Source organism: Limulus polyphemus, unplaced genomic scaffold, assembly GCF_000517525.1.
Source record: "Limulus polyphemus unplaced genomic scaffold, Limulus_polyphemus-2.1.2 Scaffold55, whole genome shotgun sequence".
Classification (NCBI taxonomy): Eukaryota; Metazoa; Arthropoda; class Merostomata; order Xiphosura; family Limulidae; genus Limulus; species Limulus polyphemus.
The window spans coordinates 469,862-492,796 of NW_013665665.1; the positions used below are offsets into that span (position 1 = coordinate 469,862).

Genomic DNA, 22,935 nt, shown 5'->3' on the forward strand with positions numbered 1-22,935 from the left:
TATCATTTTTCGAAAAAACGTAAATGAAAGAGTTGCTATATCTGGCTAATAACTTTCTAAACAGTTGTGCTCTTTTATAGTCCATCGATCCGAGTTAATGTTTTAAGTTTCGAAAATAGTTTCTGTAAAGTACTATTACAGCTCAATAAATCCAAAGAGATAATACATTCATGAGGTAACTAGGGTATGTGAACTTCTTTCGTTTTCATATGCATGCGGATGTTAGATCTGACTAAAATTTGTGACCAAGATTTAAAAAGGCAAAATCCGCTACCTACTGAGCGTTCTGTGTGAGAGTTTAATACTCTGATAAAAACAAGTAGAATCATATAAAAGCTCAGTCAGCAATTAGACACAACTACTTAACGAGTCTTTTAAGTTTTTGGTAGAGATAGAGAAAGAATATAAACAGAAGTATTCTTTATCTTATCAAAAATAACAGTCAATTGATGGATAACAGATCTAAGTAAAATTTTAAACGTTGCAAGATATTAAATAACCATATGCAGAAAAAACAGCAACATAAACCAAACTTTTCATTCTTGTGATGCCATAATTCTTGGAATGACTCCACAAACTTTCCTCTTGCGATACGTGTCATAGACAACGTCATTTGAAGAGTTTTTCGATACAAATAGTTTAATAACGTAGCTCTTTATCCGTTCATTACCATCGGTAACTCCACTGAGCTAAGCTCAGAGTATCTTGTTTAATATCTACATTCGTCTCAAATTATTTCTTTTTCTTTTCAAGAACGATTTAATACGATATAATTGTTGTATTGGAAGACTTTAAAAATGTAATAATTTTTAATCTCTATATAAATATTGAAAATTGAACTTTTTCTTCATGTGAACTATTAAGTAGTGTTAATAGTAAACAAAATAAATTTGCAGATAAGATTTTCATCATCCCAAGGAAAGAACGCGTCAAAAGCAGGCAGCTTAAAGTTGCAAAAACTTCTACTAGGGCTAATTAATTAGCCAAAGCTATGACAAATTACCTTAAGTTACGGGAATTGTATGGACTGACTTATCGCCTTACTTAATGTGGATGAATAATGATTACCAGTATTTTAAAGATTGAACCATTCACATCCCTTATAAATATCGTCAGGAAGATTGAGACACAATAGCAATAAAGATAGCTTATCTAATAAGCCCATAGAATAAATGAATATTTCTTGTGGACGCTGGAACGAACGTTTGAAAATTGATATCAATCCCTATAAAATATTATCTAAGATTAGAATTAAGAGAAAGTGTGAACCTTATACATATTAAAACATTTCTGTCGAATTTTTGATGAACTAATTTCCCATTATGCAACTGATAGGAAACTGTTTTTGCTCAATTAGTATATATTTCCAGTTTTGAGCATATGCAAGAACCGACGTCTGTAGTTTTTGTAACAATAATATTTAGGTTAAAAACCGATTTCATTCATCCAACATAGCATATTTGATCACGTATGTTTAATGTTTTTATGGATTGCGTTTCTAAGTTTCAGCTCTTTTTTGAAGTTTTGAATGTATATTATAATGGTGAACAAACTTATTGTAGATGGAGCTTTACTTAGGTAACCTTTTCATTCACTTTCTGGAACACAAATTAAACGACAAGAACAGAAATCTGACGGTGTAAACTGACGCAAATGTTTCAGGCAGAATTATGTCTATTTCGAATTTCAAAATATCTGCATAACCTTCAGATGGGCGAAATATCTGAACTATTGGGTCAATGAAGATCACTGTATAAATTCTCAAGTATAAGAAACCCTTTTCTGCTTAGAACGATCATGTTTTGGACACAAATTGGATTATCATAGTGAATTAATTCTTATAAAACCGTTATTTCGAGGCAAATTTTTAAGCAATGGATATTAGGGTTAACACTTTTGTTTTTAAATGGAAGCGAGCTGTGTCGACTAACATAAGTTCTTGACATATCTTTAAAAAATTCCAAAAATTTCACATACTTTGTAAAAAAGGTTTTTAATATTCATAAATGACAAAATATGTTTCATTATATCCCGAATATTACATTGTCTGACAAATATGAGATGTTAGGAAAAAAGGGTTATACAGTGAGGACCATGATTTACCCTAAAATAAGTTACACCACCGCCAAGATATTACATCTAGTAATAAAAGGAAATATGTAGTGCATGCAATAATAAACCATAAGGACGATATACAAGGTAGTTGGTGTTGTAAAATGCATCAGTGTTTAACACTCTGCAGTATTTGATTATATAATTTTCTTTACATTTATTTATGCTCACCTGTAGCCCAAAACTGGTCCTACCTATAGAGCTGATTTTATAAGTATGGACTATCAGTTCAGCTTTAAGTTACTTAGGTTATTGTTTTTGGGAAAGTCTTTTGTGAAACAATCATAGTAAGTCACATCTAATGAAAAACTACTTACAACGCGTGGATGACCGTTGTTCGTCGCTCCAGTATTATTCTTCATCTTCCGAACTTAGAAAAAATGATATAAAACGTTGAAGAAAAATATTTTAATTTTTAACCACAACCCTTAAATTCGTTTGTTAAAAAAATATTCACATAATACAAAACACTATAAAAGTATTATTAGTTTCTTAATTAGAACTCCCATATTCTCTTGGCAGTTAGGAGTCATATGATTCAAACTATTTTAAAGGGATATAAAACTGTATGATGATGATATTAAAAGAATATATTCATACAGATTTTTTAGAGTGTTTGATGTAGCTACATCATCCAAGATGTAAGTGTATTGTTAACAAAGGTTTTCATGAATTATAAAAAAATTATGAATCATTAATTAGACGCAATGATCTAATCTTATTCACATACCTAAATTAATTTAGGTTATTGCATGTTGACTTAACAAGGCCCCAAAAATCCAATATATATATATTATATAAACGTCGCTATTATAAGAGACCTATTTGTATTTATTTGGTTTGCTGACCCATAAATAGGTGAAATTGTAGCCCACGGCAGAGGTTACTGTCAATCAAGGCATCTACGTCACAGATGATATTTGAAATTTTACTTACCTTCGGTGAAAAAGAAAAGAAATTTATAACACACGCATATATATATATATATATGAGCTACAGAATGTTAAACAGCAAGCTAGACAGCAGCACTCGAAATAACGGGATTTCCTTTATATTTTGTGTACATTGGTTTCAAACTTAGAGCCGCCTTCAAAGTCAGAAGCTAAATTATTCAGAAAACACAAATTGTCTTTGTCATTTTTAATACTACGTCATAGTAACACGTGTCATTAAATGTATTATACATAACATTAACGAAGGAAAGAAGATCTTTGAATTATTAAGATTTTTTTGGGGGGGAGGTATATTAAAATTCTTGTGGTTGTATTCTTAGTTACAACCACAACTTGACCCAGGAAAAAAATAACATTTGTATTGTTTGTAAGTAATTTTCATTTCGTGTAACAATCTAAGCCAAAAATGCTCAGAAAAACCTAGAGTGATTGTTTGAACAGTTCTCATAATGGTCAACTCATCTCAATATGGTATCTTTTTCATCATTAATGACAAGGGAACCCCATTACTTGCTGATAGTAGTACAGTTCACATTAACGAAAGCAAAAGAAAACAAGCTGTCATTAAGGAGCTTGAACAAGCTGCAGACTGGCAGAGTGCTCGGCAGGTGCTCGTAAAGCAACGGTTTTAATCAGTCACGCCAGCGAGATCCAGGCTTTCAGCTAGCAGAGAAAACCTCTAACGAAAGGGAAATTAAAAATGACGCCAAGAAGCAATGTTAGGTTTGTTATGGAAACTGATGGTGTAATTAGGCTCTAGTCTGATAAAAACCCGGAAGGGCTGGTTTCGGTAATGTTGGTTTAATCTCCTAGCTAAAATTTAATATGGAGGGTGTAATGAAACAGTTTAGTGTAATCCACAACGCTGCCTCTACTCGGCCAACAAAACTATGTTCTGAGTTTATTACTTCCGAACAACTCTAGTTAATTCTTGTAACGACACAAATCGGTTTAATAAAATATCCTGACAACAACATATAAAATAGACAAAAATTATTGCATCGAGGGGAATATAATAAACTCGTGTATATGTAGTTCCTTAACAAGCCTTTCGATTTTATAAATAACCACAATTTGATTCCTGTCGTTACTTATCTATTCATTTTTGTGTCTATATGATTAACTTTAGCCTAAATGATATGATTAATGCATATTAGGCCTAAACTAAAGTTACAACATATCAAATACTAAAGATATGCCCAGAGATAGGCCTTTACATAATTGGATATTAATCACTAAGACTTTCGCTTAAGATTATAGTACTAATGGCTTATAACTTACTTACACAAGGCCTATAGCTTTAATGCTAAAAAAACATTATAAAGCAGCCAGTTTCCACAGATATTTATTCTCGTTAAATTAAAAAAAAAACACAAAAAAAACTTAAGCATCTAAGTTTAAATTACGCTTAACTCGATAACCAATAAACTTTTGATACCTACATCGGCCTAAAGAGAGTTTAGAAAATGAAGCCTACAATATTTAAAAGGAAAACAAAAGTTCTTGCATCCTTCCAATTGTTCATATGTCTTTCCAATCACAATAATATCTACCAGTCTTTTTCTATGACACATGTGCTCCTTTTTACATTTCGCTCTCTTAATGTAAATTTGTGCACATGTATTGTACGTATTAATATATTTGGTTTTATGGTTCATCTCCTACTAAAGAAGAAATATGAGGTATTGCAAGAAGCTTGAGGAAAAAATGTGTTTCAAAATGTGTGTAAATATACATATATTCATTGGTAATTTATCAATACTTCTTAACTATTTATTTATATTTCTATAAAATTAATCTTAACATGACCCTTAACAGAATAACATTTTGTCCATTAAATAATTGACCCCAGTAGCTCAAAGTTAAGTCTGAAGGCTTACAACATTAAAAATCGAGTTTCGATATCTGTGTTGGGCACAGCACAGATAGCCCATTGTGTAGCTTTGAGCTTGATAACAAATAAACGTTAAATGATTAATTTAGTCAAAAAAGGGTTTATCATATTGTGAAGTCATAATATCATCCATATTTCATAAATATATTTTGACTTATATGTATTGTAAAAAAAAGAGAGTAACTATAATACGAGGAAGTTGTAATTCTGTGGCATTATTAATATTAAAAAAGATTAAGTATTATATTCATATAGATCCAACGGGTGTTTATTATAAATAAATTAATAATAAGATTATTTTAAAGTAAAATGCGACAGTTTTAAACAATACTTTTCAACATAAAAGGATATTGAAACTTATTAATCTTATGTTGTTTTTATCTTTTGCAGCACATACAATATGAAAGCATTAAATATTAACTGACATCAAATTATTATGGCATTTTGGCAAAATATATATTTATAGAATTGACATTTTTACTTTATCTTATTCTATACAGAATTGAATAAATTCAAATTTTGGAGTTTGGCAGAAAATATTCTATAGCTTACAAGGATATTTGTGGTTGAGTTGGTGTGATTTTTAAAGTTAATTAACACACTGTACAAACCTAAAGTACACTTCTTTTTTTTACACAATATACATCAGAATGTACTACTACTATTAATTAGTATATACAAGCACAGTTTGTTTTCTGTACTGACCGAATCAATTTCCATGATAAAGGTCAGGCAGAGTGGATAAATTTGTTGAGAAATCATATACAAAAACATTTTAAGAGCTTATTTAATATGTATCTTTAATAGTTCATATTAAATTTTATTTTCATTGTTACAGAACTGGTAATTAGCAGACTAAAGCTTCGAGACAGTGATGAAAAAGGATTCTTATTTTAATTTTATAAATGGAGAAGTTGAGATACAAATCACTAATATGGAATAATTTCAATTTAAAATGCTGAATTATGAGAGATAAGATAAGAAATTCTAATACTGCTTAAGCACTGATAACTAGAGTCATTTTAAGAAAATATCTTTGATGTTGTTCTTTATTGAAATTTGTCCATGTAATTTATTGTCAGGAAACACCTAGAGAAAGTAATTACACAAATTTCAAAGGTCATGAAGCTCGTGGTTAATAAACCTAGAGATACGTGAAGCTCACATCTGGAATATGGTTGGTTTGAACAAGTATTGATCTTACATGAAACATCTTATGCATATTATGAATATTGCTCCGTTTTTCTACGATCACTTGTATTATTTCTATAACCATAAGCACAGCTTATGACTGTCTCAACCAATTTACGCGCTTTGTTTTGTATAGGATATTGTGCTTACTTCATGTTTACAGAATATCTACTAAAAATTTGTTCTTATAAATATATGAAGTACTATTTTTTGTATACATCATCTTAAACTGTATACACTCTTGTATAACAGAGATCGTTAAGGAGGACAAAAATTCACTTAATTTACTATGTATTAATGTGTTCTTTTTTCTGGCGTTTAAAGATGTTGTAAATGGAAATCGATGCGCCAAGAACGTTGGAGTCATGAGGACAGCTGGTGAGAAAGGGATTATCGTATGGTATTTAGCTCTGTTGTAAGTAAATTCTGATCCATTTCGTACTTAGTAAAAATATAGCTCCTGCATGTAATGCACACAGCGAGGTGTTAACTAAAAGCTTTTATTCTTGTAATGTGTTCCAAGAGGTAACAGCGGTAGTGAAAGTTTGAACAACATGGCTCCTTGCTCTGAGCCCAATGGTGCTGTCAACAAAGGAAAGCCTATCACAAACTGGTTATTTATGCGTTTATATCTCTTCATTTTCTTCTACGAGATCAATGTGTTTGACAAAGAGTTTTCGCTGACCAATGAAAAACAGACCCTAGTCAGCGCAGTGAACAAAAAGAAGGGGAAAAAATCAATATAAAAGTAAAATGAAGCAAGAAAAGATAAACAACAACAACGACAACAACAACAACAAAAAAACTGATATTTTTTGCCAACTAGATATTCAGGATTGTCAGTTATAGGCAGCCTTGTCCATCGTAGATTGTTTTAAGTTAAGACGGGTCAAAACATTAAATACAGTTTTCTTATTACATGTATCAAGTTGTTAGTTTTCAGCACTTCCATAAACAACAACAACACGAAATATAATTCTTAAGACTTCTGAGTTGTACTATTAATGTTCTAAATATTTAATTAGGAAAATAATTTCAAAGAATGTAGATTTGTTTGTTGTTAGTGCAAAGCTAGACAATGGGCTATCTGTGCTGTGCCAGGAAAATCAACCAGCAGAAAAGATCATTACTGAATAAAAGCAATAAATAAAGTAAAATAGCGAAGTGCAGCCAAGATGTTGCGGTTTTCAATACTGAACTGACTTGGGCTCTTTTTTCTTTCTAGGTCATTAGCTCTACTTCTATGTATAGGATGGACAATAGTGAATCACCAATGAAAAAAACACGAAATTATAAGTATCACAACAAATCTTTCTTTATGCCTAAGCTGTATTTACATGATTACTGAATTGTCTAATATTATATATGTTCAAAGTTTCCAGACTTTATCAGGCAAATATTCTTGTATGAAAAAGGTCGCATAAAATGTAAGAGCATTTGTTATTTCATCGAGAAATTCGCTATGTCCACTTTGTAGTTACAACAACATGTTTTCTATCACACATGGAATGCTTTTATTCCTAATAAGTGTTATAGAAATATCATGAAACCCATACATGCTTTCAACATGAAACTGTAATTTTTGATAACTTTTCTTATTCTTGTTTGCAACCTAAGTGTTATAGAAATATCATGAAACCCATACATGCTTTCAACATGAAACTGTAATTTTTGATAACTTTTCTTATTCTTGTTTGCAACCTTTACGGCTGTAAATGGTAGGTATAAACAGTATGTAAGAAGATGATTCCAGTGAAGTAGGAATACATACCTTTTTCTTTATCCACGCATTGTTAATAAGAATTCATCATGTATGGTTGTGTCGAAAAAACAAGTGACAAAATGATATGAAGAGCATGATGCAGTTGTTGTTGTTGTTGTAAGAACTGTTTTATGGCACCAAAGACGGAAAAAAATATATCGGCACATTCTAACTGCTGCCTATGGAAATAAAAATTTTGAAACTGAACAGCAAATGTAATGACATTTCACTCGTCTAATTAAATCTCTGCCGGCATATGACATACTTCTCTTTGGTTCAGTTGCTTAATTTTTGTATATTGTATTACACAGTCACGAACTTTAACATAATATTAGAACATATAATTATGTTATCTTACCCGATTTTCTGCATAAGAATTACAAACATACCAAACATGCATATTCAAAATTAAATATACAAATATAACTAAGAATTAGTAAAATGACAATCACAGGTAAAATATAATTTGAACAATAGTATCGTGTGAATAAATCTTTATTAAATGACTTAAGGCAATCCGCAACGGGGCGACTGAGCTTAGAATTAGATTTTTATAACACTCTATACAGAAGCTAGTGTTACTTACCGGAATTTCGATCTGGCAGATAGTTGGTGTGAACGTGATAAGATAAATGAATTTGTTGAAGGAGCTGCAGGTGCTGAAGGAAATATTCAAATATGGGAAACAATTTTATTTTTCTGATTTGAAAATCGGATCAAAGGAAGAACGCTTCACGGTTTGACGCCATGAAACATACGTTTTCTTGCAACGTCTTATAGAAAAAAAAGGAATATTCGATAAAAAAAAGATTGAAACTGATGTGGTTTAAGAAATTCCAGCGTGGTACATAATATCATTAAACTGTGACGAGGGGAAAACAGGAGAACATTCTTTACTTCTTTTCATTTTGTAGAGGGAATAAGTTATTTAAGTTATTCTAGCAACTGTGACAGAAAAATTATTTTACATTGACGTGCACAAATAATTTTGAAAAAAAAAAGTTTTCACACTTTCTGATAAAAATATAGAAATAATAAAATAAGTTGCATGTAAATATGACATTTGAAGTAATTTAAAAACAAATATATAAGGAACACAAGCTTTTAACTAACTTTTGTTTCTTTGTTTGAATTTATGCACAAAGCTACACAATGGGCTAATCCGTGCTCTGTTCCCACCACGGGTTATAAGTCCGCAGACATACCGCTGTGACCACCTGTAGGGGGGGGGGGCTTTTAACTAACTTAAAAACAATATAGTAAAACTGTAAATATTTTTTTTTGTTTAGCGCTAAAAATTGTGCTACCTGCGCCCTACCCATTGTAGGGAATCATATCTCAGGTTTTCAAAAATGTTTTTGAAAATGAATATGACATAATTTAATAGTAATAAATAGAAGCCCCCCAATGGCACAGCGGTCTGTCTTCGGACTTACAACAATAGAAACCGGGTTTCGATACCTGTGGTGGGTAGAACACAGATAGCTCATTATGTAGTTTTGTGCTTAATTACAAACAAACAAATAAATAGAATTTAATAATGTTGCACAAAGAACAAATTCCAAAGTAATTAACCTAGTAACTTCAAACAGCAAGATGAAGTAATAATGATTCAGAATACGACTCTCAAGCTAGAGTTTGAAATTAGTTGTATGTAGTTTCTAAAATGCACCACAAAAAAAATTTGGCTTAAGAGAATTAAAAGTGTAAAGCACGAAACAATAATACGATGTCACAAAACTAGAGCAGTAAATCTCATAGAGAAACAAGTAAGGATAGTGTTTGTTTGTTTGTAGTTAAGCACAAAGCTACACAAAGGGCTATCTATGTTCTGCCCACCACGGGTATCGAAACCCAGTTTCTAGTGTTGTAAGTCTGCAGACATACCGCTGTGCTACTGGGGGCCAAGGGTAGTGTACTACCAAGGATTTTCAGTTATATAGTAATGGTACAGTAGAAAAATATACAAGCTGTCACAAAGTTATTTCTTGATATGATAAAATACAGTTAAAAATATCCAATGAGAAGTTAAGTGAAACACCGAGATGAATGTGTTCAGAGAGAAACGGAGATTTATTTCCCGTTAGCCAAACACATCAAATTAGCTGTGGGCAACCAAACCTAACTTCTTAACACAGTGTTTATAAGGTACTAGCGTATAGCTCGTCAATAATTACGGGGCTAGTACTACCACCCCCACCAATTAGGATACCTTAACCTCACATTTCATTGAAATAAATACATTTTGCGAAATCAAGCTTGACCATTAAAGAGGCAGAAAAGTGCAGTCGAGGCAGTCAAACGTCGGTAAATCCCTTTGAGAATCGACCAAAATTAAAATCATTCATGAAATGAATTCATGGCGTATTCATAGAATAATTATTGATAAAAATCAGTTAGATTAAGAACTTCTAATATATAGAAAAGTCAGTGCGTTTTGGTAACACTACGTTCCAACAATGGCTTTTATGTCATGTTGCTTAGCAACAAAAGTATAACCTAATTATGCTATTAGTCTATGTATTGAAGGTATATAATGAAATATATAGAGAACGAAACTGGAAAATTATTTGTTGATTTCTTAATTTAGAGTCTCTGTTGATTAAAGACCTTTGTTGTTTTTTTATTGAAAACGTCGGTGACATAACAGAAAATAGCTTAATTCAGAAGCGATTTAAGTTTAAAACTGAATCGATATTTTTACTTCCATGATAAATTTTAACACTTGACTCTAGGCTAGGTGATTCCACACTACGTCTTTACTTTAGCCTTATTATACTGAGACTCACTAATAATAACATTTCACAGAACAACCCCCTTGCACCTTCGTCACTAAAATCGTAATGGGCAGAGAGTAATCGAACTATCTTATCTGGATAAATTTATTTTGGCTTTTATAACTCCTCTTATTTCGAGAAACCAAGCGTGACGTGATACACACTGGCTTTTATATAGGTTAGACTTAGAGAGTGAATTTTCTCCATGGTGTCTTGAGCTTTGACATACTAGCTTAATAACATACAGGTGTGGTGTGAAAAATCCAGTTCGTGCAGCTGATTTCAGATCATCAGTTGACTAGAAGTGTTGTCCACGCAGACTGTCTTTAACGAAACGAAAAATATGGAAGTCATAGTGTTCTAGGTCAGGACTATATGCGAGAATATGTGCGTAGGGTGCAAGCAAATTTCGTTAGTGTCATAGTGTAGCATTCACTATTGACACTGACAGTAAGTTATCGAATGCAACACCAAATCAATGTCAATCGCATATTCCATTTCCTAATTGTGTTGCAAGCCACATATGGTAGCAACATATAACATATAATTTTGCTAGTAGTGGACTAATACTAACCAATCATTTACCCACATTTATTCATATTTAGCGTATGAACAAATAATCCCGTTTTTGTTTCTCTGAATACCGTTTATGACTAGTGACAATTTTGTTGAGACAATAAGTGATAATACTAAGTGTAGTGTAAAAGAAAAGCTTTCAGTAACGTTTTTAGAGAATGTTAATGCAACAGAAACGTATTCAGCAACAGAATTTATAGCAGTATAGCAGAAATACACAACGGAAAAAATAGAAATGTTAATGGTGGTATTTCTTATTTCTGCTATTCAGACACATTACTACCTTTTCTCGGATAAAAAAGAAATGATGTACCAGTTATATTTTCGTTACACGAACAAGCTGAAAACACAAACTAGTTGTCCATAGTAACATAATGATTAAGTCGATATCAGTCCATACATATTAAAACAACTTTTCTCGATGAACTAGGAGAGCCTATTCAAAGTGATATATGATTTAAGTTTCTGTCCTGAAAATAACTCGCAAACACGTTGTATAAAACTTTCGAATAATTAATTAGTGTTACTCCAAAGACCGGTAAAAATAATCGACTAGAACTCTTTTCACACTCTAGTAGATTTTAAATAATTAAAATAGAATATAATGAATTTTCTTGGTACATTGCAGTGCGCATGGGCACTTAAAAATGTCAGGATCACAACAAAAAATACAAGTGAAGTCGTACAAGAGCTTGTATAGCTACCGGATATTAGGTTCCAGTGCCAAGCTTTAGTCATTTCTAATTTGATGAGTTTCACTGGAAAGTTGTTTTCCATGTGTAACAGAGAGAATCGATTGTAACCGAGATTCTTTTTAACTCCACGTAAATTTCACACCAACCAGTCTTAGAAAACGAAGAGATCGGTAATCTAACATTACATTTATCCTGTTCTCTTTTCCCACATGATCGTTTTATATTAATAAAACATGGCTTAGCATGAAAGGGGATCGATTTCTCTATCTCTGAAATGAGTCAAAGGTGCTCACAACAGATTTACGTTCTTTTTTCAATGCTTTACATTGAGTATTATTAGAATCACGCAGTAGAAGCCAACCTGTTCTTTTCATCCCATGTTCCCACAAGTTATTGAAACGATTTCTTTGCAACGAAGAAGCGACAGCGATATTGCGGTTTGTTTGTGACATCACTGAACTCATTCCACGAGCATACCAACATTATAGTGAAAATAAGTGTTTTTGTTTTTTTCGACTCGCAAGAAAGACTACGAAACAGAGCTGACGTGTTTATAACTACCTTAATATTTCAACCATGTGGAAATAAAATGTTGTGTTAACCATCGCTGGTCTAGCTTCGGTACTGAAAATAGTGATTAAAACTTCTAATTATAAAAATTCTGTAAATTCTCTGGTTTCATTATAATAGTAAAATCGCTATTCGGAATCATCGATATCAAGTTTTTGGTACAACACACATATGATCCTAAAATCATGAAGGTGTTTCCTGGTGATGAACCACCTTTATAGGGTCTTATTAATCTAATAAGAAGTTTATAAACACGTCTTCATGCAAGATTATTATGAGATTTATCTTCCACCGTTTTCGGTGATCCTGATCTCAGCTATATATTCCTTGCGAATAACACCCTTTAGACAAATTTTTAGAAGGTTTGTTATACGCACACTATTTCAATAATATTTTGTTATTAGCTGAGTTTTAAAATGTTAGTCTAAATATAGCAAAATAAAGAGAGAGAGAAAAAACGACTCAGCATTCATTATGGACGATAGTGCTACGTGGTATGGAATCGACATGCTAACATCTTGTCAACGTTTAAATCAGATGAATATTAGAATGGATCACGTTTTGGTTTTTACAAATCATAAACAATATTGCAGAGTAAGTGTTTTTTTCGGAAATAAATCTCTGTGAAACAAAACAAATTTTTTGAAATGTCATACACTAATTTAGACTCACTAAGACATTTTGAACTATAAAAATATTATGTATATGATAATTATATTTTTTTATAATATATTTTTATTCAGTGATACGTTTCTAGGTTATTAATGTTATTTTAAAGCTTCCAAAGTTTATTAAAAAGTAAAACATAGTTTAAAGATTTTTGCCTTTTCATCAAATTGTTTTTTAAATGTTGATCAATAGATAAACAGTAAATTACTTACAAAGTTCAATCTTACAAATTAAAGATATATAATTTGCTTAGTAATCACAGCCAACGTCTGTTTTACACCAGAGTAAACTCTGAGTCTGGAAATGTATAAGTGCTTTCGAGTTTCTACGTAATTGAAATAAATTCAGAACATATTGGTCAGCAGATACTCATGAAAGAGGTTATTTTAGCCCATAACCGCTTGTATGTTACTGCACTTTTGTTTTTTGAAAAGATTCTACAGAGGTTTATTGTAGCACCAAACACGAAGTTCAATAGATGTTCAATACAACTTACAGGTAAGCTAACCCGATTTCGGATTTGTAAAGCAAGGATTATTATTTTTTTTACTTTTTCCTAATTCTTTAAAAATATTCTTCTTTGGAGAGGTGTTTAAGTAGTAATATTTTCTCACTGTAATCCTTTATGCTAATATTGTGTGTAACAATAAGCCAAAGTTCTCTTTAATTATTAAGTCATGTATTGATTGCCAATAAAAAAAAGACTTGGTACCATATGATTTTTAAAAAAAAATACGTTAAAAATAATTTTACTCATCTTCTTGATGAAGAACGTTTCAAGAAATCTGTTACTGCGACACTGTATAAACATGATGATTAAAGCTGTAGTGCCTTAGAGACGGGGACGTTGTTCGGTGCTCATGTAATTAATTTCTTTGTATTTTTCATTTATAGGTTGAGAGTTTTCATTCTGTAGACAAACAAGCGGACAGAAGATGCCCTTGAGTATTAAGAACTTGATTGAATTACTAAATATCAATTGCAATAATTAAAGTTTTGAGAAAAGTGAAAATTAACTATTTATGTCTCAACCCAGTAGGAAAAGCATGATTGAAAAGTGCATTAAATGTTGAAAATAAAATATAAAACAAAATAAAAAAAACTTTTGTGGCTTCAGAAAACATACAGCAGTGGCTTTAAAATGTAATGGGCTTCCGATAAAAGCTCGTAATGTAAGTTCTATTTGTAAAACCACAAAACTACAGCATGATACATATGGTTAGGTTATATGAGTTTTAAGGTTTAGTTATCGTTTGTTGGTCCATCCATCCAGCCAATTACTTTTTAAGTATACCAGGAACGTAGAAATATATGGCACCAGAAGACAAAATTAAGTTATATTGGAATTGCAAATATATATATAATACTTTATCATACAAATTGGCATTACAACAAATTATGTGATACAATAGATATTTACTAACGTCAACTATGTATTCAGCTGATTCAAAAATACGAAGTGACATCAGCATTTCTTTATATGGTTTCTTTTGCAACACGAATGATACACTCTTACTTATACTATCACAAAAAGCTTAATGAGAGATTATAACAAAGTTTTCAACAAGCTAGGCAATAGAACAACGTGTCCTTTTCCATTAAAACCGGCTATATTCATTGAAGTTTACTCTCTTGCACTTAAACCTACATCAAACAAAAACTCATTTCAAAATGCGTAGACAACTTGCCAGTCGAACTACAAACATACAAACACACTTTCTAAGATCTTGGAACATGCAAACTCACGAAGAACAAAAATGTGCACTTTTAGAAAGGGCTCGGTTATAGGGTTTTGTATTTTTGTGTTAAATTGATTTTTTGAACCTACGTGTTTTCCAGCGTCATGAATGAAGTACCAATTGTAATATCACATCATACTAAGACTGATAGCAATTTTAACAACAGCCTTCTTCTTTACTGGCTCAATACAAATTTGCAGAAAAAAAAAAGTGGATAATAGCATTTCAGTTTCATATTATCTGCTGTACGCTGCTGCCAAAGAGGTTTTTCGCTCAACATCAAATCTCTTTATACCAGATGGGTTGTAAAACACAAAGCCATTTATTTCAGTCGTTTATGATCTATTAAGTCTTATGGTGTTTAAAACATAAGTAGGCTAAGAATGATTCGTTAATTGGTAACTAATAAGTGTAACATCATACTACAATAAGACTAATAGTGATTTTTATACCTTTTACTACCGCCCACTATTTTTTGGCGTTTTTTTTTTGGTATATTTACCCAACTGTCATAAATGACAACTTCTATGTTTGTCCGATCAATAGGATTGAAATTACAGATATATTCGCATGTGAAAACACTAAAATTTATGGTAGTTTTTCCCACCCTAAGACCAAAGTTACTTGCTATTATTGTTACAGCGCGTCAGAAAAAAGTACACTAAATGTCTTTTTCATAACTAAACGTGTTTTGGTTTAAATAAAAAAAAAAGACATCAATCAGCAAATGTGTGAGTCTAAATTTTCTAAACTTTAAAAAACAAAACAATTCTGATAAAACCTAGACCACGAAACAATACTTTTAGATAAAGTGATATCGATAATTAATCTCAAAACATAAAAGTAAAGCTCCTAGGATCCAAAATACATCATGTTAATTCATGAGAACATTGGTTGGAAAAATAGTTTTAATCAAATTTTTCTTTATTGGCTCAATACGAATTCCCAGTTTAAAAAAGAAAGAGAGAATATTAGTATTTAAACTACACTTTATCTGCAGTCGAGGCGTTTTACTCAATGAAGTGAATTTGAAGTGCTATTAGTCTCATTTTACTGAAAAGCCTAATTAAACCAGAAAACAAAGATACGATTAAAATCATAATTAGTTTTATTACGTCTTTATCAACTGTAGAATCATACTTCGTTACACATTATAAAATTTGGTTTGCGCAAGACTGTTTTTCTCTTTTCTGACAATGGTTTCACATGTTTTTATGTAACTTTTCTGAGTTTTATAAATACATCTAAAAACAACATTATTTCCGTATATTTATAAAGTGTACCACAAATACTAATTTGAAGTTTACTTTATTGATTTTTATTGATTGTTCTTCAAATTATCAGTGCTCTGAATTACGTTTGGATTGTCAGGTGCTTCGGGGGCTGACTACGTTTAAACATCTAGCACTTTCTTCCTACGTTAAATAGATTCATTTACTTTAAACATACCTTGATTCCCTGTAGACCCCTCACTACAGTATACGACGATTTAATATCAGGACTTTCGGGATCCGCTCATGGTATGTTACAGTCGTCTATCTCCTTGTTTTCCACAGTGAATGTATATAAACTGTCACGAGAATAAAAGAAGTGATAATTTCCTAGAGTACAAATTCTCATTGTGAAGAATGAGAACTGCAGTGTATAAATATCAACGAGAAGGTGAACAAATCAAACCTTTCTTAAATAAATATGCTGTATGCGTGGGGAAAGAAGGTATACGGGTGCAACAAAGAAACCGCTTAATTTTACTATAAATAGCTTAATTCTAATAATAGTTCAAACATAAAGTATACATATCATGGAGTTAAAGCTAAATCAGTGACGTCAATATTTGTGGAGAATACACGTCACCAATGCTTTTATGCGGAAGCACTGTATAGTGAATTAAGTCCTAGGAATATCATATGGTAAATTGGGTTCAGTCTTTGAAAAACTACTAGTTACTAAAAACCACTAATACTTTCTTAATAGTTTCAATCTTAGCTAAGCCCAAAATAACCATGTTTATGGGACACGTCTGAAAATTCTAGAACATTCTTCTAAAGGTATTATTGCGCCACTACAAACTTTGCTTAGTGAATTTACATTTAAAATACTTTACCAGTAAAATAAAAATTGACGTAATTGTATTAACGTCAGAGGAACATAATAAACGGCAAATTGTATAAGTCGTCAGCTAAATCTTAGAGGTATAATAAACGATTCTGAATTGTGACTCATTGTTTTTTTTTACGTATATCTGTTCCTTTTGTGCCACAGTCAATAACCTAACCATGTGTTTAAAACAGTAGCGTAAACAATATACTTTATTATGCGCATGTTAAATGATAGAAAAGCAAGTTTTTAATCCAGATCTAAAATTCAATATGTTCTACTCATCCATACGTTAGAGTATTATACGTTGTAAATTCAGTTTTAAAGGCATAGCGAAACAGGCCAACTGAAAGCTGAGTGTTAATAATTACATTAAACTTAAGTAGACTAATGAGAGTTGACATAGCTTGAAGTTACTGTTTTCAATCGATCAACGTTGGAGCTTTTGCTATCTAATGCTAGCTACTAATATTGGAATCTCCAGGCAAAATTATATTTCAGAAATTATAAAGTTCAAACTATTCCGTTATAATTTAAACGCGTAATTTACTAATTTCTGAAATAATACCCTCAACCACCTTAACAATGATTATTCTTTCCTACAGCGTGATTCCAATGTTGTTGCAGTTTTATTCTTTTAGGAAATAATGTTACAAATTATGGAAGTCAAGCCAACTAATTTCTTTGTAAAAAAAATGATGGACGAAAGCAGTGTATGTACTTTTCTAGATACATGCTTTTAGGCAAACAAGTGGACGAGAATGATGTACTTTCTTAGATATATGCTTTTATGAAAACAAGTGGACGAGAATGGTGTACTTTCCAAGATATACGCTTTTAGGCAAACTAGTGGACGAGAATGGTGTACTTTTCTAGATATATTCTTTTAGGCAAACTAGTGGACAAGAGCAGTGCACTTTCCTAGATATATGCTTTTATGAAAACAAGTGGACGAGAATGGTGTACTTTCCTAGAGATATGCTTTTATGAAAATAAGTGGACAAGAGCAGTGCACTTTCCTAGATATATGCTTTTATGAAAATAAGTGGACGAGAATAGAGTACTTTCCAGTTTTCTAGATATACGCTTTTAAGCAAAAATGTGAACGTGAATAGTGTACTTTTTTAAATGCACGCTTTTAGATAAACATAAGGACGAGAATAGCGTACCTTTCTAGATGCACGTATTTAGTTAAACAGGTGGACAAGAGCAGTGCAATTTTCTGGATGCACACTTTTAATTAAAGGAAGTGGATGAAAATGGCGTTCTCTTCTATTTACACGATTTTAGCCATACAGATAAATAATAGGAGTGCATTTTTGGCTAAAATTATAATAAATAATTAATTAAAAACAACGTTTTATATTTACACAATTAAAACTTTAATTATTAAAGTTTTATTGTCTAAGTATAAAACGTTGTTTATAATTAATTATTTATTATAATTTTAGGAAAAAATTTTAAACACAAGTGCCGGTAGTGGATATTTAATAGAAGTGTACTTTTACAGATGCACACTTTCAGTGAAACAGGTGGACGAGAGGAGTGTAGATTTTTGGTTCAAGCTTTTAGGCAAACAAGTGAATTAAACTAGTGTAATTTTCTCAGTGCACGCTTTTATTTAAATATGTGAAAAAACATATGGGCCGGGCATAGCTTAGTGGTTAGCCCGCCATCGTAAAAATTTGAGGCTCCACAACTCGCGTTCCATTGCCGCAAAAACGCGCTCCGCACTTTGGGTCCACGGGTGCGTTAGAAGAGACAAAATCAAGTCCTTCTATTCGAATAGAGGAGCCCAAGAGTTGGCGGTGATTGGTAATGACCAGCTGCTTTCCCTCTAGTCTATCACTTTAAAATTAGGATCGGTTCGCTCAGATGCTAGTGTAGTTTTGCGAGAATTTCCGAAACAAACAAATTTGTGGACGTCAGTAATGTACTTTTGTAGATATTTACTTTACCAAGGCTTTCTTTCCTTTAGTTTTTTCAAGGTAGTTATTTTTATGCCAGATGGCCAACTTATTAATTTTAGGTAGTTTCAACAGCTAAGCAAACATGAACATATGTCTATTAATTTCCTTTCTCAAGCAATGAGTACTCGTTACGTTATTAACTTATACAATTTACAAGTTTGACAGACCAACGCTAGTGTTAGTACGCTTGAGTATCATAAAGAAAGAGAGCGGAAATTACTACCTCACCATGGACTCTGTCAATATTAAGATGTACATGCATGCTTGTCAAAAGATTATCGTTTCAGAAATAGATATACAACATGTAGGACTTTTATTGACGTGTTGGGCCATAGCAAACTGATGTATATAAAAGCATGTTTGTGGCCATAGTTTATTAAATGAATAGAAAACACTTATATCTCACTAAAATCAGTTGTGTTCATTGTTTAAAAAATTCTCATCTTATTAATCATTAGACAGCAATATCATAAGGGAATAGAAAAGTAAACTTTGGGGTGATTGTTCAGGTTGCTGAGCTTAAAGTTATATCAATGCCCGGCATGGCCAGGTGGTTAGGGCACTCGACTCGCAATCTGCGGGTCGCGGGTTCGAATCCCCGTCCCACCAAACATGCTCGCCCTTTCAGCAGTGGGGGCGTTATAATGTGACGGTAAATCCCACTATTTGTTGGTAAAAGAGTAGCCCAAGAGTTGGTGGTGGGTGGTGATGACTAGCTGACTTCCCTCTACTCTTACACTGCTAAATTAGGGACGGCTAGCGCAGATAGCCCTCGTGTAGCTTTGCGCGAAATTCAAAACAAACAAAACAAACAAGTTATATCAAACAACAATCATTTAGAAAAACGCAAGAATATTCGCCAAAATGCAGCTTCTTTGAGTTTATATAGTGAATTTTATGCAAATGCGTTGCTGAAATAATTTTATGTCATTTAGAAATAACCTGTACGAGGGTTTTAAAATTTCTAAATAGCGTTTTGATGGTATTAGCAAATTATTGTCTTTTTATCATTATGGTTTTTGAATGCACACCTTTAAAACGTCTTTCATAATAGTTTATTGGTATGTTGTGAGAGGAAATGAAAAAATATATCTCAATAAAATCAAGAGTAATGAATGCGTTACATCAAAAGGCCAACTTGATTAAATAGCGAGGCTTCAGTAATTTCCACGTAAACTTCTCAAAGAAAAAGTAATTTTAATCGGGAATTTAACAGCTGTTTTTATAAATGTTAGTCGATTATCAATATTACAGGACATATAAATGGCTTATAAATGAAGTTTGTTATCTGTTGACATAACTAATCCGCAAGGTGAGTTTATGTTTTCCAAATCAAAAGTTGAATTACGACTCTACCGTAAAATTGCAAAGATAGCCGAGAAAAACAAGTGGCCAATAATTAATGATTGTTGTGTGAAAGCAAACTATACTATACGATTTATTAGCAAACAAACTAATGTATAAATAGGAAAGAGTCAGCTATTTTACGCAGGGGATAACGAGAAAATATATAATCATATTATGCAGCTTAACAGGCAAAAAAAACAACAAACAAACATAATTTAAAGGAAACCTGCAATAATAAATTACAATTCACCATTGTTAGGCTATGTTTGAAGTAATTCGTTATTATTATAAATTACAATTGACCATTGTTAGGCTATGGTAGAAGTAATTAGTTATTATTCCCTGAGAACTTTCTCATCCAGTATGATGCGAAAGCAAACGAATTTTTGTAATACGATTTTTTTAAAGTCTCTGGGTGCAATGAAAAAGCACAATTTGTTTTGTTTGGGATTCGAATAAAAATTCTTAAGCGTCTTTGCAGAGCAAAGCCACCTTGCGACAATCTTACGTCTGCTATCTGCAATCAATGCAAACAGGGAGAATTCCCCTCAGAGAAAAATAATTGCTTCATATTTAAACCAGATTACTTTGCAGGGACATTTACACAATGAGCGTCTAGGTCACGCAAGGCACGCAACTTTTATATAACATGGACTCTGCACGAATCCCACGAGTTCTCTAAGCGTTCAGTCGTCCGTGTGTTTATCGCTGTTCAAATGGGATACAAGCTCCACCCTCGGCCTGGGGACAAGGAATCAAGCTCTCTTAGATTATCATACAAACCGTCATGATGCACGATATTAATCTACACCATTCTAGAAAGCCTATCCACCTATGACCTATAGAAACTTCTTTACTGGTGGATTCACAGAGAACGTCGATAAAGAAAGTAAAAATAAAACGTAACACCTTTTCTATAATTTATCAAAATGTCCCTTGATGATCCCGGGGAAACGCCTTTGGTATTGGGTTATGGTCGAAACGCTTTATTATGTGAAAATGGTATAATTTTTATGCTTGTTCAAAACAAAAGGAATCTGATTTGAAAAACCTTACAAGTTTAATAGGTTACAAATGGGATTTTGGAAGGAAAAGGTGGATTTTTATATTGATGAATCGGTAAGCTTAACGAATAAAGTATAACTATTATTAATTAATGGAATAAAATAATACTGTTACGACTATGAGTCTATCGCATCGTAGAAATATTTATTTTAATAAAAATTTGGTCAAAATAAGAATTGTTACCGTATTCACCAACTTAAAATCATACATCCAGTTGATTAGGAGAGAGGGAGATAGATAAAAACTACCACTAAACTGAATTGTTACCGTATTAACCAACTTAAAATCATACATCCAGTTGATTAGGAGAGAGGGAGATAGATAAAAACTACCACTAAACTGAATTGTTACCGTATTCACCAACTTAAAATCATACATCCAGTTGATTAGAAGAGAGGGAGATAGATAAAAACTACCACTAAACTGAATTGTTACCGTATTCACCAACTTAAAATCATACATCCAGTTTGATTAGGAGAGAGGGAGATAGATAAAAACTACAACTAAACTGAAGTTATGCATTTTTAGACAGAATTTTGCGTTTTGTTAAAAAATCACGGCTTACATCTTGCCATGTCAAAATTTGGGAGATAGATGAAGATAGAGAGGGAGATAGATAAAAACTACCACTAAACTGAAGTTATGGATTTTTAGACAGAATTTTGCGTTTTGTTAAAAAATCACGGCTTACATCTTGCCATGTCAAAATTTGGGTATTTGAATACGGTCTCTTAGATTACGTACAATCACAAACAGATTCCTTGTAACCGTTGCTAATTTTGATCGCGTTTCTCTACTTTTAGAAAACTAAGAGTCCATATTTTGGATTCGTTGACTTCCTTCAAGTCATATAAACGCTTGAAGAGGTAGACGCTGAAAGATTAAGACCGAAATAACAATGGGTGGTTTTTGATGATGTCTTTGTTTTACCGGATTTTGCCGATTTCAACAACCTGAATCTTAATCTAACTTAAAAAAATTTCCTTCATTTCACTGAATGAAATAACAACAACAACAACACCAAATTGTTTTTGTCGTTTTACTAGAAATCAAAATCTGAATTATAATCTTTAGCTTCTTTTTTGTTTGGGAAAAGCGCTATACGACTGGGATAGGTAAAATCAAAGAAAGGGCTGACTGCATCCAAATACTGGTTTATTGAACTCCAATCCAATTTGGCCAAAAACAAAAGTCGAAAAGTTAAGAGAAGAAAAAGTGGCCAACCAGTTCTCTCTTCATTCACTCTGCTAAAACAAAACAAAACAATAATAGCATCAAGGAAAAATGATTGACTCTTCATCAAAAACAGAAAGCAAAGGTAATTAAACTTTGGTAATGTGTTTTACTGTTTTCTATTCATTCGATTAGTACAGATGCAAAACATTTTAAGTTGAACTACAAATTTACTGTTTAAGACAATTTCTATTTTTGAATGGACCTAGGCTGTTTAAGGATAAAGCAAAAACCTGCTTTCGAAATGACATCTGCCATGTTTATTTTAGCACTTACTTTTAAGGC

General features: G+C 32.1%; 1 protein-coding gene across 1 annotated transcript in view; it reads right to left on the reverse strand.

Moving 5' to 3' along the window:
- The window catches only part of LOC106463794 (SWI/SNF-related matrix-associated actin-dependent regulator of chromatin subfamily D member 3-like), a 335,955-nt gene that overhangs the window by 113,219 nt on the left and 199,801 nt on the right, over positions 1-22,935 (reverse strand). The window contains exon 8 of the mRNA XM_022391691.1: positions 16,388-16,508. The gene's annotated coding sequence lies outside the window, so the exon portion shown is untranslated. The remainder of the gene's footprint in view (positions 1-16,387; positions 16,509-22,935) is intronic.